The sequence below is a fragment of the Rattus norvegicus genome, chromosome 19, assembly GCF_036323735.1.
Source record: "Rattus norvegicus strain BN/NHsdMcwi chromosome 19, GRCr8, whole genome shotgun sequence".
Classification (NCBI taxonomy): Eukaryota; Metazoa; Chordata; class Mammalia; order Rodentia; family Muridae; genus Rattus; species Rattus norvegicus.
In genome coordinates this window covers 53,152,772-53,171,662 of record NC_086037.1, presented here as the reverse complement: position 1 = coordinate 53,171,662, position 18,891 = coordinate 53,152,772, and the positions used below count along the sequence as shown (strand labels likewise).

Sequence of the window (18,891 nt, the reverse complement as noted above, 5' to 3'; positions counted from 1 at the left end):
TGCTACAATAATTCACTTTATGTAGAATTAATGTGGCTGATTGAACGCTTGTGCTGTAATTTGGTTATAATTAACATTTTATGGTGAACAGATTTTACTGTCTCCTCCGTACTGTGAACTCTAAGCCATAGGTCAAAACCGAAGATGAAACAGATAAGCACAAAACACTCTCGCTGAAATATTAATGAGGTTTTAATTTACTTCTTTAAAATGCATCTTTCATCAACATCTGTATAGAAAATCGCCATTTTAATTTTTTTTTTAATCACGCACGTTTACAGTAGTGCATCTTCAAACTGTGGTGCACGCGAGCCATGGTGGGGAGAAGGTTCTGGCGGGTCTGCAGCCTGCCCCGGTGACAGGTATTGTTCTCACGAAGCAGCAGCGGTTCAGGACAAGGGGCAAGCATCTCCTCTCTGTTAAAACCAGCGGTGTTGATGTGGAAGCATCTCCTCCTCACACAGGCAGAGCAAAGCGGCTGCTATTCCCTTTGCCACAAAGACCCAGAGAGCAGTGATCTTTCATTGTTCCAGTTACTTCAAGGGAGAAGCTCATGCTCTAAGAGAGAGCATTAGGGTTTCCAACGGAGTGAGGGCCTGCGGACAAGGGACCTTCATTCTCTATTGACATTGTCTTCAGTAATGCCTTCTAAGCAACGGTCATCTATCCCCCTTTCCTTCAGTGCTTCAGAGAGAACACAGGTCCCCCTTCATGCCAACCAAGCACTCTTAACAGAATCATTATCTCCAGATGTTTTGTTAAATTTTATTTGAAATAGGGTCGTGCTAAGTGACACAGGATGGCTTTGAACTTATAATCTTCCAAGTAGCTGGGATTACATGCATATACTTATATGCCTGGCCAAGGGTTATTATATCTACTACCACACTAGACATTCCGTCTTCTTACTTATCATTTCCAATGTGGCTTAACTCTCTCACTTCAGGTGAGACACATGCATTCCCCTTGCTGGGTAATTTTATCATATTCAAGTTTTCCCCTTTAGCTGGATTGACCATGCCTCTGAGTGTGTGTGTGTGTGTGTGTGTGTGTGTGTGTGTATGTGTGTGTGTGTGTTTTTATATGTGTGTTTCAAACTTTACTCTAATCACACAATATCTATTATTTATTTAGTCTACTTGTAATTGGAAGAATAAATGTCTTCTTATGGAATAATTGATTTATTGGGTTTGCACTTGACCCTCTGGACATGAACTACAAAGAGTTACTTATTTACATAAATGCTATTCTATTACTAGCTGCTTTCTGTACCTTGTCCCCTAGTGTGGGATGAGGTATACTGCTCCATACCTTGAAAATGAGCCAGCCTGCAACTGCTTTGGTCAACAGTACATGGTGGGAGCGACTCTGTGCTGATTTGGGCCCAGATTTTAAGGGGCCTACAAGGCTCCTTTCCTCTTACCTTAGCGCATTTACTCTGGATAATCCCAGCTGCCAGGTTAGATGTTCAACCATTCACTATTCACACTAGTCAAGCCACCCTATCCAAAGTGCTAGGGATGGTCTGGGACAGGCTCCATGAGGACAAGTCTGCAGACAGAAGTGCCCTGGCTATTTGTCTTTATCGTCGTGAGTCCCCCAAGGGAACCACAGCTATGAAGAACAGAGATTGTTCTCCCCCACTTCTCTGTACCTACTGTCTCAACCCACAGAGCTCAAGGACAACCCACCATCATTGCCATTTGAGGCTAGCACATTATGAGATGCATTGTAAGGCACTGCAGAGAACTGGACCATTCTCAGACACTATGGTACAGGCCACGTGCTTGTCTTCGACTCCTTTTTGTTCTGAAGAGAAAATCTGGACACAAGTCCATTCTTCTTGAAACTCTGTCAAGGTTAAAAGGAATTTGGTGGGCTTTTCCCCATGGACAGACTTAACTAAGCAAGCAAGAATATCAGCATTGATGCCAATCCCCAAGGAAGATACACCTCATGAGGGCTTCATTTATTAAGTGAAGTTTCTTCAGGTTCTCTAACAGAGTCATTGGATCACCAGACCTAACAAATCCAGTGTTTTCCCTGGAAACGTTACTCAAGTTAGTTAGCACAACGTAAGTCTCTTCTGATTCTGCCAGCCAGACTTCACAAAAGAATTGTTTACACTTATTTCAATTTTTTCTCCTTCTGTTCATCCCTCAACACACTCCAAGTGTGCCTAACAACTGTGAGGTTTTTTTTTTTCCTAGTTGGAAGGGGAGAAAATAATCCAATGAACAAACAACAAACAAATAAACAAAAACCCAACTGTTCGTGGCAGTGACAGGGAGAAACTAGAAATGCATGAATCTCATTTGTATGAGTTACATATTATCCTTCCATCCACAACTCTCGGCATACAGTCAAGAATTCTCCATCATTTATACCACATCGGGAAAGCCAGATCATTAAGCATTAGACACTTAAAAATAACTGCTATAGAAAATTAACCTGGACCTTGATTTATCTTTTCCAAGATCAGATTCCATGCAAATCAAGAACTTTCATGTCAAGAAAATGCTTCCTACTGGTTTTAAATTTTATTTTAAATTATCTGAATGTGTGTGAACCATATGCACATGCTGGCAGGCAGGGTTAGGAAAGGGCATTGGATTAGGAAAGGGCATTGGATTCCCTAGAACTGAATCACTGTTCACTTTGTGAACAGTCCAGTGTGAATGCAGGACACCAAACTCCGGCCATCTGTAAGAATAGTATGTACTGTTCACTACTGAGCCATCTCCCCAGTCCAGCCCTGTTACCTAGCTTTTAAAAAAATCCATTAGTGGGGCTAGAATCTACACATAAGATAGAATTTTCTCTAGAACCAAATCTTTAGGCACAAAGGTAACCTTTCACCCCTCGTCAAAGAAGCTTCTTTTTGAAGTGCACATACAGAGACCGTCATAGAAAGCCAAGATTGGTCAGAATGCAAACAACTGACTGTAGGATGCCCAACCCCAACTGATACATGCACGTCACTACCAATATACCTATGGCTCAGGGAATACCAATGGAGGGGGGTAGATAGACTGTAAGATCCAGAGGACCAGGACATCTAACGAGAGATAGCGTCTCATATCTGGCAGAGAAGATGTACTCGCGAAATCACAATACTGTTGTCTAAGCAAGAACAGAGCAATAGCGCTGGTTGATAGTCCAGGCAGATAAGGGAAATCTCACAAGGTCCTACCCTTAGATGGAGACCTATAGGTAATAAATGGTTGCCCAGAGAGGGGAAACTAGCTCAAGGGACAAACCCAGGATTGGTTATCCAGGGCCAAGTGGTCAACCATTAGAAAGCAAAAAAATCACAACACAACACATATGATCAAAAGTAAATAGTCTCAGCCATAGGCTGTATTTACACACACATGTACCCCCCCACACACATGCATACACACACACACACACACATGTACCCACACACACATGCATACACACACACATGCAAACACACACACACACACACACACACACACACACACACACCAATAATAAAGACAAGATCGTGAATTTGAAGGGGGAAATAGGAAGAATTGGAGGGCAGAGGCAGGAAGAAATTGAAATGAGGTAAATATCATAGTCTTATATGAAATTCTGTTTTTGTTGAAAAAGTAAATAACAAGTGGAAGTTGTCCTTACAAATCGCAACATGTCTTCATTTTCTTTGACTCCTGTGGCTTTGTTTCATGTCTACCACAGACCGGATAAACTTATAAAATGTAACCAGGTCCCTGGATAGGAACTGAGGTCTGACTTTCACACCAGGCTCTTGTTTCCATGACAAAAGTGAGGCTTCTGAGTCTATAGAAAGAATACCTGTGGCCTGAGATGGCCGCATGTCTGCATAATCATGTCATTTGGAACAGGAGGACTATCTTGAGGAATGAGAGAAAAGACGGTTCATCAACTTCCTTACCACAGCACGGGACCACACAGATTACGGGGTACAAGATGAAGATTCCCACAATGGTCACACATGACAGAATACACAGGATGGCTATCTGGTCAATCTCTCCATTCTGTATTCACTTTTATGGACCATATTAGTTCTAGAACATTCCATGGGAATAAAGGTGACACTAGACAGGCCCAGATGCCCATAAAGACGACAAGCCCACCTCTGCGTCCAATTAGGTCGCTTGATTCCCGTTGCTCTGTAAGATGCACCGAGCCCTTCGAAGGCCTTATTAGCATTTCAAATGGAAAACCAACGACTTTGAGTATTGTGAATGAGCTACAAACAGCTTTAAAACTGTGTCGTGAGAACATATACTTGTAATTTTCTTCCTCCTCTTAAAAAATGTTGCTCTTTTTTTCCCCCTCCTCAAAGGCTGTTTGTTAAGGAGCTGATAGCAATTTAGTTTTACAGAGGCCATCGGTGTGACTTGAGGGGAGGTGGGAATGGCTGGAAGGGAATCCTAGACCCAGGGTTAGGTTGTGCTTCTCAGCGCCATACCTTTATGTGGCCCATGCCCAGTTTTTAACAAACTTCATTGATGATTGTTTTTAATTCTCCAATTATTTTTAGAACTTGAAGTAAAAAACATCACTTACCTGGAACAACTTGCTTTTCTGGGTTTTCAAGTTCTGGAGAAAACAGGCTTAGGTCCCAGACAGCTTCTGATAGGAGCAGGTAACTAGGCCCCTCTTCTCTCTGATGGGACCAATGGGTGGCAGCACTCTCCTAAGGTCAGGAGCCTTCTGATGCCTCTACTAGGATACCTTGTCACTTTGGGAGAGTTCATTTTTCTGAAGAACTGGCAGGGTCATGGGATAGGGACATTTTATTGTTGTTCCTGGTTTCTCTTTTGAAATCCCTGGAAAGGAAAGAAGAAAACTCCCTCAGTGCATTGAATTAATGAAGAGAGAAGTTTCCAAACAGAAGGGTTTTTTCCTTCTGATAATCTATTCATCCATCAACCCAACCATCCATCCATCCATCCATCCATCCATCCATCCATCCATATAGTCATCTATCCATGAATTCATGTATCTATGCAATTCACCAATGTAACTATTTCTCCTGCACCCATCCATCCATTTCCTTCCACAGTATAGGAAGGCTCATATGGTAAACAGAGGTAATCTTCTATACTGTACAAAGCAAAAGCAAAGACAACCGAAGTACCATGGAGACTGTCTCCTTCAGAAAACATCCACAGCAGCAGAAACTCTTTGATATGGTCTTTCTTTTGTCTAGAACACTCACTACTAAAGACTGCTGAAAAGATGCCTGAAAAGTAGGTTTGGAAATTAAAACTGCAATCTCTGTACAACAACAATAAATGAAAAAAGAGACCACGAGTTTGAAAGAGAACAAAGAAAGGTATACAGAAGGGTTTGGGGGGAGGAATGGGAAGGAGGACATAATTCAGTTACAGTATAATCTCAAAAATATGAGAAAGAAAAATTAAAATTATAATCTCAAACTTAATAAAGAGTTGTCCCAGCATCTGGACTGAGGAACCCTATATGTGCAGTTGGGAGGCCCCAAGAATATAAAAGAAAGATGACAGAATCAAAAAGTATTTGAGACATACAGAGTGCACAAGCTACTGTGAACAAGACTAGCAAAACCTAATAATAGTAATAATGATATCATATAAAAATAAATGTGGAAAATTTGAGAGCATGACAGGATCCTTGAACTTATTTTTTTAAATTTTTTTTCTGCGATAACTGTAGATCCATAAGCAAATGAAAAAAATAATATGGAAAACTCCCATTACTTTGTGTTAGTTATTTTTCTGTTACTGTAATAAAATTTGACAACCAAAAGGAATAAATAGAGGATTGAGTTTGAGTTTACAGTTCCCAACAGAGAAGAGTCCACCATGACAGGGAGACGAGGAAGCTAGAAGCAGAAGCAGGAAGTTGAGAGAAATTTCTGTCCACATACAGGAAGAAGAAAAGGACCTGGAAATGGAGCAAGACTGTGCACCCTCAAGGCCCGCCCCTTCGTGACGTACTTCCTCCGGCAAGGCTGCGGCTCCAAAAGGTACCATAAGCTCATCAAACAATACCGCCAACTGGAAATTTAAGTGTTCAAATACCAGAGGCTGTGGTGGACATTTCTCATACAAGCCACAGCATACTTTTTACCCAGTTTCCTCTATGGAGACAGGGCAGAATTCCACCTGGGAAGCAGGACTTGGCGGAGTACGGTCAGGGAACAGCTCAGTTCCTCTCCGCATTTCCCATTGCCTTTCGTAGGAATACCCACTTTCCTCCATCCCTGCCCTCTCTTTTGATCCTCGGCTATTACCAATCTGCTCGGCAGTTCAGTAACTTCGCCAGTTGAAGGATATCATGTAATGGAACCATCGCTATCGCTGAGTAATCTTCCACATAATGAATACATATCGGACGAACAAACACTCATTTTTGGCAGGACATCTGGAGTATTTACAGTCTGGGGCTATTACAAATAAAAGCGTCGTGGGTATTTCTGCATAGGTTTTTGTGGGAGTTCCAAGTTTTCATTCTTTTGGTATAAATGTCCAAGAATGCAGTTGCTAGGTCTTACAGGGGTTCAACCCAAGATGTTCAACTTCACAATGGAGCTAAAAGGCAATACACATTCAGCGGAGATGAACTTTGAATTTTGACATTTTCTTGTAGTAGGGATGTAGTTTTACACAGTTGTGTTGTGATGAGAAGGGGTCCTGAGATTCAGACCTTTCTCAACCACAGAATCACAAGGGTAAGCTACCTCTGGAGCATACATTGTACTAAGTGTGATACTCAGGAGGGAAGTTGTGGTAGTTTGAATATATTTGGCCCACAGAGTGCATGGTACGAAGTGTGACCTTGTTGCAGTGGGCGTGGCCTTGTTGGAGGAAGCGTGTCCCTGTTGGGCTGGGCTCTTTTCTAGCTGCTTGTGAGACAGTCTTCTCTTGTTTGCCTTTGGAACAAGAGATAGAACTCTTACCTCCTTCTCCAGCACCATGCCTGCCTGAACATTGCCATGCTTCCTGCTATGATAATAATGGACTGAACCTCAGAGCCTATAAACCCAATTAAATGTTGTCCTTTATAAGAGCTGCCTTGGTCATGGTCTCTCTTCACAGGAATGGAAACCCAAACCAAGACAGAAGTTGTGTTAAATAGATTGCCTCTACTAAGAATATCTTCAGTGTATGCTACTTGCTCTCTCTCATTCTTGTTGTAACACAAGGTCTCATATAGCTTAGGCTGGCCTTGTAGCTCACTATGTAGCCAAGGATGACCCAAGTCAGCCTCTTGTGCTGAGATAACAAGCATATACCACCACACACAACTGATTTATATCTTCAATTCAGGATGGATTAATTGGGAGGTAACACCACTGTAAGCTGAGATGGATCTTTAATCATGTGAGTTTTCTTTATTAAGACATCCTGTATTACTTTACAATCCCACGAGCAAAATCCAATTTGGCTTCTCTGCATCTCTCTAGAACTTGGTACTGCCACAGATTTCATATTTTATCCATCTTAAGATGTTTGTAGGGTTGGGGATTTAGCTCAGTGGTAGAGCGCTTGCCTAGGAAGTGCAAGGCCCTGGGTTCGGTCCCCAGCTTCGAAAAAAAAAAAAGAACCAAAAAAAAAAAAAAGATGTTTGTAAGGACAGCTAATCATAGGCTTGATTTGCATTTTCTGAACAGCTAACGACATTGAACATATTTCTATGTGCTTATCTGATGTTTGTGTCCCATCTTTGTTAAATGTCTGTTCAGGTTATTTACCTGGTTTGCTTCAATACTGCAGAATTGTAAGAATTCTCTCTGTAGTCTGGACTCCTTTCCTCTGCTGAAATATAGTTTGCAAATATATTCTTCCAGTCTGCAGATGGTCTGTTCATTCTTCCATTCATTTTTTTTTGTAAAATAGTGCTAGATTTTTGTTCAAGTCCAATTTAGATTTTAAAGATTTTTTAAATGTATGTGTTTATGTGTAAGTTTATGTGAATGAATGTACCATTTGTGCATGTGCCAGCAGAGGCATGAAAAGGGTGTCAGATTTCCAGAAGATGGATTACAGGTGGTTACGAACCACCCAATATGGTGTGCTGGGAACCAAACTCAGGTCTTTTGCAAGAGTGCTGTGGACTTATAAATGCTGGCCATCTCTCCAGCGCCAACTTAGAACTTTTTCTTTAGAAACAAATCATACTTTTGGTTTTTTCTTTAAAAAATTACTTAGTTGTAGATCCTAAAGGGTCTTTTTCTAAAAATATTAAGTTTTATATTTTAACCCTGTAATGAATTTGGAGTTCATTTTTCTATGAAACACGGACCTGGGTTGAGTTTTACTTTTGTTTGCCTATGGGTTCCCAACTGTATCAGCAACAGTGGCCATTAGTCTGGCTCTCCATTGGATTGCTTTTATATCACTGTTGAAATCATTTGGAAATATTCGTATAGGTCTATTTCTGGGCTCTCTATTCTTCTGCATCGATCCCTGTGATGATAGCACATGGTGCTGATTACTACAGCTCTGTAAGAAGTCTTTAGATCCAGTGGATTGATTTTCTTTTGCTCACTTCTTTATTTCTTTCTTTCTTTCTTTTTTTTTTTTTTTTTGGTTCTTTTTTTCAGAGCTGGGGACCGAACCCAGGGCCTTGCGCTTCCTAGGTAAGCGCTCTACCACTGAGCTAAATCCCCAGCCCCTGCTCACTTCTTTCTTAACATCACCATAGTTGTTCTTTGTCTTTCTATGTGCATTTTAGAATAGTGTTGCTTGAATTTGCAATGAACCAACCAACAAGCAAAAAACAACTTTCTGGGATTTTGGCAGGAATGACCTCAATCTTCCCTGTCAATCCCAGGGGAGCTCGCAGCTTCTTTGGACGGTCTTGCCAGCTGACAATCTATTGCACTTGTCCTCAGAGTATCTCTGAGTTCTCTCAGTGGCATTCTGTGCTTTCCAGGAAGTAAGTCCCAGTGTAGCTTGTTCCTCTTGGCAGCTGAGCATTTCTTGTTTTTAGATGTCATAAAGGACGGTGTGTTTTTAATTTCAGTTTTCATTTGGCATCACATAGAACTATAATTTTTATTATGTTTTTCTTGTTTTCAGTAACTTCAATGAACTTGCTTATGCTAGGAAGTTTCATTACTACTATGTTTGGAAGTTTCAAGAACTTCTGTGCTGACCATGCCCTTCCTCCTTCCATTTCCTCTCCCCTCCAGTTCCTTTCATTCTTCCTCTCCCCCTCCACATCTTTCTTTTCCTTCTGTCCCTTTCTTACTCCCCATTTCTCCATCTTTATCTTTTTTCTCTCTTTCTTCTTCCTTTTCTCAACTTCTCCCTTCATCCTTTCTTTCCCTGTCTCTCCCTTCTTTCTTTTCCTTTCCCCCTTAGTATATAGACTAGGACTTTCAGCATTCTGTGGTTAGCATTATATAGGCTCCAATAAATTCTGTTTATAAAGTTGAGAAAGTTTTTAATTTCCCCTTTCTGAAAAATTTCCCCTTTTAAAGATCATGCACAGGGACTCAATTCTGACTGAAGCCTTTCAGTACCCATTGATAAGATCATGTGACTCTCTCTCTTTCTTTCTTTCTTTCTTTTTTTTTTTTTTTAGTTCTTTAGTATAGTAGATTATTGGTTGCTTTTAAAATATTTAATCCATCTTGAAGTGCCAGAATCAAGATTTGGTCAAGGTATGTAATTCTTTTCATATAATGATGGATCTATTTTCTAACACTTATCAAGGGTTCATCAGACATACCACCTGCACCATCTTGGTGCCACCTGCACTTCCCTGTACACCTGCACTTGCCCTGTACACCTGCACTTTCCCTGTACACCTGCACCTGCCCTCCTGCATTTGTCCTGTACACCTGCACCTGCCCTGTATACCTGCACTTGCCCTGTACACCTGCACTTGCCCTGTACACCTGCACTTGCCCTGTACACCTGCACTTGCCCTGTACACCTGCACTTGTCCTTTACACCTGCACTTTTCCTGTACACCTGCACTTGCCCTCCTGCACTTGTCCTGTACACCTGCATTTGCCCTGTATACCTGCACCTGCCCTGTACACTTGCACTTGTCCTGTACACCTGCAGCTGCCCTGTACACCTGCACTTTTCCTGTAACCTGCACTTGCCCTCCTGCACTTGTCCTGTACACCTGCACCTGCACTGTACACCTGCACTTGCCCTGTACACCTGCACCTGCCCTGTATACCTGCACTTGTCCTGCCTTTGGGTCATCTTTGCCTGTTTTTAATATCAGGACAATACCAGTTTCATGAAACAAACAGAATTGATTTCCTTTCTCAATGAAATTGTATTGGTTGGTGTTGACTCTTCTCAAGATATTTACTAAATCCCTGCTCCCTGCAGTAAGTGAGACAAACACGGGTTGGTGGCTTTTCTGTGATTTTTCAACATTCATTCTATACCTTACCTCCCCACCTGTCCCCACAATTGAGCAAAGCCGATTGCTTATAATAAACTACTTATTCCAGAATATAGCAGCCACCTTCTTACCTATGATAAGTATATTCCACCACCTGCAGTGGGTGCTTAACAGCACATGCTAACAAACTGTATATATACATATACATACACACACACACACATATAAATAATCTTTTAGTTCCTAGGCATATGCACCTACTACAAAACTTACTTCATAAATTAGACACACTCAAGAATTAAATACTAAGATAGAACAATAATGATGACAGACTGCAACAAAGTTGCCAGAATTACTACTCTTGTACTTGAACACAAGTACTGTCATATCACTATAGTCACTCTGATGCTAAAAAGTGACTAACAGGCTAGCAGCATATACTGCCTGGATACTTTGCATAGAAGGAGAGTTCATTTTGCTGGTAGAACAGGGCAAGATGGTGTAATATTTCACTACTCTCCATAGAACACAGCAAACTTAAAACACATAGATACTGTTTTATCAGTTTTTTATTTAATTTCTTTGGATTGCAGTCAACTGTGAAAAACTGAAGTTGTAGATAAGGAGCGATGACAATACTCAGATCATTTGCTTCCTGGTTTGTGTCCAGACTGACATCTTCTGAACACCTAAAATACTGTCAAGCATGCTAGAGTTATTGGCAACCCCACAGGAACTTCAGTTTAATTTTACAGAGACTGAAAGAGAAGAGGAGAGATGGTCAGTGAGCTGGGAGCAAACAAGCAAAGGTCAAAAGCAAGACTCAACTATAACTGAGCCTCATTCCTCTAGCTCCCAGAAATGTTTTCTTTGGACAACCAGCTCCTCTCTCTAAGGAAAACAGCCTATGGTGCGCAGAGAAACAAGACACAGCACTGAGACAAGTCACCCACTTTGCACGAGAAGTGCCCTCACAGATAAGGTATGTGTTCTAGCTAGTGTTCAGCTGTCGACTTGACACAGGCCAGAATCATCTGTGGCAGTCTAATTGAGGGATTACCTAGATCAGGTAGGAACTCTCTTGATTGATGGTTGGTGTGGGAGGGCCCAGCAAACTAACCACAGCACCTAGGTACTTATTTACTGTGCCTTTCCTTTCGTGTCTCCTTTCTTGTCACATCCCTAGGCTGTTCACTTATGTCTTAGTTTCTTCTCCCATTGCTGTGATAAAATACCCTGACACAAGTCACTTAAACGATAAAGGGTTTGTTTTGGCTTAGAGTTCCTAAAGGCAGTAAATCATGGTGGGGAAGGCAGGACAGCGGGAGCTTGAAGCGGCTAGTCACGCTGTAGCCACAACCAGGAAGCAGAGAACACTGAATGCTTGTGCTCAGTTCATTTTCTCTTTGTATGCAGTCCAGAACTCCCATGCACAAAATGCTCCTCCCCCACCACCCAGCAAAATTAGGGTAAGTGTTCTAGTAGGGTAGTGTTCAGCTGTCAGCTTGACACAGGCCAGAATCATCTATGGGAATCTCAGTCCAGGGATTGCCCATATCAGACTGGCCTGTGGCCACGTCTGTGAGAAACTACTTTGACCGATGAATGATGTGGGAGGACTCAGCGAACTAATCGCAACATGGTCCCTAGATAGTTGGGGTGGGTCTTGACTATATAAGAAAGCTAGCTAAGTGGAGAATGAGCCTGCAAATAACATTCATTTCCTTCTGCTTCCTGCTTAAGTTCCTTCTCTTTCTTCCCTCGGTGAAGCAATGAGCCCTGGAAGTGTAAGGTGAAACAAACCCAATTCCTCAACAAGTAGGGTCAACACAGCGGCAGGAAGGCAGACTAGAACAATGCATAGCAGTTGGACCTGTTGGACTGGACTGAGATAATCCCTTATAGACATTTTCAGAGGCTACCCTTAACCTAGATAGTCCCTAGTAGGTGACTCCGAAGACTTCCATCCTAGGGAAGTCCAGCTGACATCAGGTGGACAATGTTCACCTCCAGCTCAACTCCTCAATTTCCATCCATTTTGCCAGCTGAGGACGTTCCCCTCTGGACTCGCTTCCACTCCACGCTCCCCATACTCTCGTACATCTCTTTATTTTTTTACACTGTTGGAAAGTAAGAAACTTCAGTTGGTCTAGCTCCCTTAGTTTTATTAGCCCCCACATTAATGAAACACAAGCCTAGAACCAAGGGAGCCTTGGGTGGAGTGGACAGCATAGGACACCAAATGCGAAGGGTATCACTGCTAAGAAAGCAGACGCAGCCGGAAGGACGCTGGAAACCACGTACCTGCCAAACAAAGCCCAGAAAATGGTGCTTTGTTGCTCTGAACATTCATCTTTATGGTTCTGGTTCATTTCTGCCTACTCTGGGGTCAGTCATTTATTTATTAAAGTATATTCTCCACCCTAAGGAACAGTATTAATGCATTATATTACTTTGGGCACAGAAATAAACATTTCTGATGATGCAGGATAGACCCATTCCATCCAGTATACCTGTGGTTGATTTTTCTCTAAGTGCCTTTGCTTAGGAAAAGCCATCAAATATCATTGAGAATTAATTTAAAAATAGTCTTGAAGAATTAGGGGAAGAAGGGAGAAGAGAGGAGGGAGGGTAGGAAGGACGAAGGGGGGAGGGAGGGGGAGAGAGAGAGAGAGAGAGCGAGAAGAGAGAGAGCGAGAAAGAAAGACTGAGACTGACTCTGACTTAGAATAAGAGGAAGGGAGAAAGGAGGGTTAAGCTCAAAGGCAGAGAGAGCGAAATGGACCAGATTATACAAAATTAAAAAGCAAACACGAGCAGACAATTTGTGCGGAGTGATTGCGAGCAATTACAGTCTGGCTTTTCTGGAGGGAAGGTAGGGGGAGGGGTGGCTTCCGCTTAAAAGGAGACTTTATTCACCCTGATCAGCTTTGCCTACTGTCCTCTTTTATTCTTGGATATCAATTTAAAGAAGAAGAAGAAGAAGAAGGAAAAAAGGGAAGAAGAAGCTTTCAGATCTAACATGTTCACCCCCGTGAATCCACCCTGGGGGCAGAGAGCAAGAATTTAAGCTTCCCATCGGTTCTTTCTATAGCCCTGAAAACCAATTTGTTCATAAAGAATCAAGTAAGGCAGGGGTGGGGGAGGGGAAACACAACAAGAGCATGTGTTTCTTTTGGAGGAGAGCTTCAATTTTACTCTAATTGTCTAAAGACGGGGCCGCTTTGATCTGAAGAATTATCTTTGGGCCTCAAACGATGGCTGCTAATGTCACAGCTGTGCTGAGCCTGGGTCACACTGAGGAGCTTGGGGGTCCATCCTAGTCCCAAACCCGCCCCTAGTCACATCTTTCCTTATCTTCCCTTTGTCTGGACAGAAAAGTTTATTTGCCTCTTTGTCCCTAATCCCTGAAATGATGATGATTTTGTTTAACTTCCTTAGTAGGCAAAGGCCATTGGGTAGGAAACACAATGGGGGCTGGGAAAACTGGTCGGAAGCAGGCAGTCTTATGGTTAGAAGTAGGTACAACTGGATGTGAATGTGCCCAAGAGGGCCAGCGTCTGTCTTGATCCACACTGCTCTCGGCCATGGGTACGTCCTCAGCTTGGGCTAGAGCAAAACACAGTCTTAATGCTCAAGAGGACCACAGAGAGGGCTCTCTGGCATTTTCTCTGACCACTGTGTTCTGAATAGCTGTTCTCCGTCTCTCTAGCTTCTGTTATGATAAAACAACAGGCATCCCCAGGATACAGAACAAAACAATCTGCCTCTCAGTGGAGGAAAAACAAGCACTGAATTTAGAGAGCTGAGGCATCGTCAGTGTTTTTTCTTCCTGTGTCTGAATGGTGACCAGCAGGTGATGAGCAGACTCTTCATCCTGTGAGGTGGACCTGGTTCTTGGTTCTTTCCATGCTTGGCCCTGTGTTTCTTATCGCAGAACCTTGTGTTGTAATTTGGAAAAAAAAATACACACACACACACACACACACACACACACACACACACACACACAGAGAGAGAGAGAGAGAGAGAGAGAGAGAGAGAGAGAGAGAGAGAGAGAGAAAACAAATGGAAAGAAACTTTGGGTTATGGAAAAGAAAATGTTGCTGGCAAATCATTAAGAATTAGATTCAGGCCCAACCCAGTCTAGTTTCCAAAGTAGTAGCTCATTTTGTGATTTTGCACATCCTGAGTCTCAAAAGTCCGAGTGCCTCCCATAACCTTAAGACATCCCTATCGTCATGGTCCAAGATGACTGCCCCTGAATTCTAAGCAGCAAAAGGGAGAAAACAAAGAAAGGACACTAACATACACTGCTCAAGAAAGGTTCTTAGAAACTGCTGTTCATGCTTATTTGCATACTCCCATTTAGCTGCAAAGGACAGTGGGACAAGTAGTCCTTATGCATGGCCAGGATGTCCCCAATAGTGAAAAGCGTTCCATTGGTGTGAGAGATGGGAAAAGGAATACAGGAGATAAGAGTATCTGTCAAAAGTGCCCTGGTTACAAATTCATAGCTTTCAACTTGGTCTGAGCATCCATAGAATCAGTTAAGACTTATCAACAAGAGTTTGACAGCAGTATTGTCCTTTCTGCTTGATCTTATAGACAGGAGGGGAAAGAAAGAAGGATCTGTAAGTCAGTATGTTAGAAAGCAACAGACATCAACACCTCCGAGGTAAGAAAGGAAGACCTCTCTAAACCCAAAGAATTGGTGAGGTCCTTATCTGTGGACCATTCTTCAAGTGCTTAAGGATACAGAGCAAAGGCCCCCATCTTTTTCATCACTTAGCCCTACTCCTTGATTAGATAAGTCCTTGAAAAAAAAGCACTCCTTACCTGGGAGCCAACTGGATAAGAAGACGCCACCAAAGAAGTGACAAGTGGACTGCTGCCACAGAGAAGGAGACCAATGGGCTGACAAGGGCTGTGCTGGGTGCCCTGGATGGCTAAGGACTCTCAAAAGTAGCTGGAAATGCTTAGGGAAATGCAACAGGCTTGTCAAAGGGAGGTGTCCATGGTGGACAAGAACACTTGTAGATATACCATAGCCTCAGATCTATTGGACAGATTAGAACATGGATTCTCCATTTCTCCAAGGTCTTTAAATAAGCCACCAGCATCTTGTTTCTGGTCGAAGTTCTCAGAGTTCATTGGCCATTTAAACCCATGGGAGCTTTTGACAACATATGGACTCATACTTTAACTTTCAGGATTCCAACTCTACTGGGTTGGGGTAAAGCTTGGGCATTGTGATTTACGGTTCTCATGTTTCGACCACAATTGCTCCCTGTATGCATTGAGGTTGGAGAATTGGTTCTCTGGAACCATGGTCTTCTACCTTACATCTGTATATCCCGCACTCTAAGAGCATGTAGCGACACCAACTCTGGCTCACTAGGTATAAGGTGGGACCTAAGATTCATGTTAAGAGTTCCAGTTGGGGACAGGGCACCTTGAAGAGAAATTTGATTCTTTCGTGTCCCCATAGATCGCTGCTCTGTCATCACAGAGCCCTGCCCATTGTACTGAGGTAAGACAGTACCACGCCTGTAGTAAGTCCCTTGCTTGGTTGGCCTACATCTGCCTTCACATCTGTGTAGGGTTTGTTTCACGGATGATCTAGAATGGCCTACGCTGAGTCCAGCAGAACACACGCCATGAGGGCCTCGTACAGCATTCCTTTACATTAATAATTACTGTGAAGAAGCAAGTGGCTTCTACTTGTAAAAATGACATCAAGAAAACAGTGATAGCCCCACTCGACACCATTTCCACAGTCCCCCCCCTCCCCAAAATTATAGTTCTAAATGAGCTTCCGGATTCATGTTGTGACAGGTACAAACTCACAGGCATTCACTTAATGAGACATCTCTACAAAGCAAAATTCGTTCCTCCACAGATACGTTTTCAGAGGTGGCACCCAGGAAATTAAATGTACAAGAATCAGTAATATGGAAGTTGTTAGTTTAATTCCCTACGAGAGGGGTGCTGACAAGCAGAGGTTGTTTATCTATTTATCTCCATGGTTACAGGTTTCCTCTGAGGTCTGGTGCCTTTCTCAGAACTCAGTCTTTTGCTCCCTCCCTTGGATGAAGACCTCCTCTTGGCTTGCACCTTGAGAGATCCATGCTCTTGGAGGCCAAAGAAACTGACATGGTCAAGGCCAACAAGACTTGACAGTGTGATTGCTGGGGACAGAATACAGGCCTGGTTCAATATAAGATTCTTTTATGGTAGATTTCTTCAGTATTTTTTTCCTTAGATAAAGCAATGTAACACTTAATATCTAATGACATCTATTAAGGAATTCATTAAAGAAACCCCTGCAATGAGGCATGTTATCACAGGCAACAATTAACAGGAATCTTGATTGTTCTTTGGCTCTGCAACTCCTTTTGCAGAGGTGTTTGCACAAAATGGCATGCAGAGCAGAAAGGTCCCTCTCTGAGGCACATGTAGCCACCACCATAGTGCTCCATGAAAGCTCAAATCATGGGCAAAATGCTAGGCCAGGGGACTCTTTTTATGCTACATGTGTTAATATGAGCAAGAGACTGCTGCTTCTCAGATATCTTTAAGCCCCTTTATCTCTATCCTCAGAGTACCTTTCTTTGCACTTTCAGTGGACTTGGCTAACTACAGGGAAATAAGGGTTCATGATCCATTAGGAACTCTTGGGACTAGTTGGAGGGAATTATAGGAGGAAAGTAATCCCCTTTGGGAGTTCTTTACATAAGGGACATGAGACTATCTCTATTCTCGTCTTCCGGGGAAGTGGAGAAAAAAAATGGGGCCTTTAAGTTTAGTTGTGGCCTGGTAGACCCTAAGGTATTTAGAGACACATGAGAGGATAGATGTGTTAAATAGGGGTAGTACTTGCTCCTTGGTGACCAGTCACCTACCTGCCTTCTGACACTGCCAATGGGATGCTCAGTGGACCCAAAGCCTTTGGGTTTTATGTCCTCATTCCTGAGTCTGATACAGACATTCACGAAATAAATATATAAGCAAACCGACCCTTCTAAGAGTCTTTGGTTTTGCCTTAGAGACCCGAATGTTTAAGCGAACATTTCCCTATTTGGGAAGCACACAGAGAAAATACCACAGGTCCTACATACAAATGGGACACAAACCCATGTTTTCTGATTCTCAGTTCAGAGATTTCTTTTTAAAGGGAAGCATAGGTCCCTACCTGAGGGCTCCAAAAATGTAGCACTTGGTCGATCTCACCCACAACAGCACCGTATGTGGTCATGGTTGCAGGGATTGGAAAAACTGGCCAATTAGCTTTCATACGTCAGTGCCCTGCAACTTCTGTAAGTTACTGCACTGTGGATGGAGCCACTGAACCTCAGGTTTTCTACACAAAGCGCCATCGCACTGATAGGGAACTATTTCTACTTGGGCTACCAACAGGAGAAACAGTTATTGAGTTGGGAGGCTTGGAAGCACTTGAGTCAGAAAGTCATTATTCTCACTGTTTCTCTACATCCACCCATAACCTGTACCCATCTCCACCCTGTTGTGGAGGGTGGCCCTTCTGAGGGAGACTGGCCTCTAAGACTATGTCTCCCCACTCATTTGTCTTCTGTTTCCGTGTGACCAATGGAAAAGCCAAGACAGAGGTTAGAAGTCAGGCTATTGGTGGCTTTCATCCCTTCCTGCCCCCTCTCAGTTTCGGCAGGGGCTGTGTCCCAGATCCTACCAGGACCCTGACACGCAGTCCCTCATCGAGCCATGCCTGTGTCCTGATCCATCCCTACCTGTCAGCTCCCTTATTGTACACAGTTTCATTATCCAACTGCTCATCAAATGAACATTTTGTGTTAGCTTTTTCTTCTATCAAGAACTAGATCAGTACTGGGTACAGCCGGAGGGATGTAGCTTGGCCAACTGTGTAGTCGCTTCCGCCTGACAGACAGGATGAGAAAAATCATGGAGGAGATATATAGGTATATAGGTAGCAAGATCCGCCATGTGAGCACATCGCTTGCTTGCTTTGGCTCATTTAAGTCAGGTGCGACCGCAGTAAAAGTGGAGGGTCCCCCTTCTAGTATTGCCACTGACACATGGATCCTATGATTCTCTCTCTTACTTGCCCGCTAAAAATAACGCACTACGCCCTGCGATATCCAAACTCCCATCTTGTGCTAAGCTGTCTTAAACACTAAAACAAACACTAACTGCACTGGTTTCCCCATCTGTTTCTTTAACAAATGGGGGCTTAAGCCCATTTGGGAAGCTGTGTGGGTCAGGGAAACATCAAATGAACACTTGTGAATAAAAACAAATGTTTCTGAAGATTGCAAGATATTTCAAACAGAACACTCCATTGGCCCGGCTGCCTCCCCTCCCATGCCTGTACAAGATCCCGATGACAGCATTATTTGCTTGAATTGGATTTGTTTCTTGGTATAGAAACAACGCGCAAGAAACCTGGCATAGGAAACAGCTACTGGGTCCTGTAAGACTTTCCAGGACACCGAGGTCAGACGGGAGTGAGACAAGAGCTGGAAACCACACCAAGGGATTTGG

The 18,891-nt window shown here is 42.9% G+C and overlaps 1 protein-coding gene across 2 annotated transcripts in view; it reads right to left on the bottom strand.

The window, feature by feature from the left end:
- Zfhx3 (zinc finger homeobox 3) overlaps nucleotides 1-18,891 on the bottom strand; it is a 1,006,519-nt gene that overhangs the window by 624,002 nt on the left and 363,626 nt on the right. The window contains exons 1-2 of one of the 2 annotated variants that reach the window (XM_039098313.2): nucleotides 5,135-5,909; nucleotides 4,561-4,823 (exon numbers count right to left, since the gene is read on the bottom strand). The gene's annotated coding sequence lies outside the window, so the exon portion shown is untranslated. Of the gene's footprint in view, nucleotides 1-4,560; nucleotides 4,824-5,134; nucleotides 5,910-18,891 lie in introns of those variants that run through there. The other variant, XM_063278047.1, reaches the window with a different exon arrangement.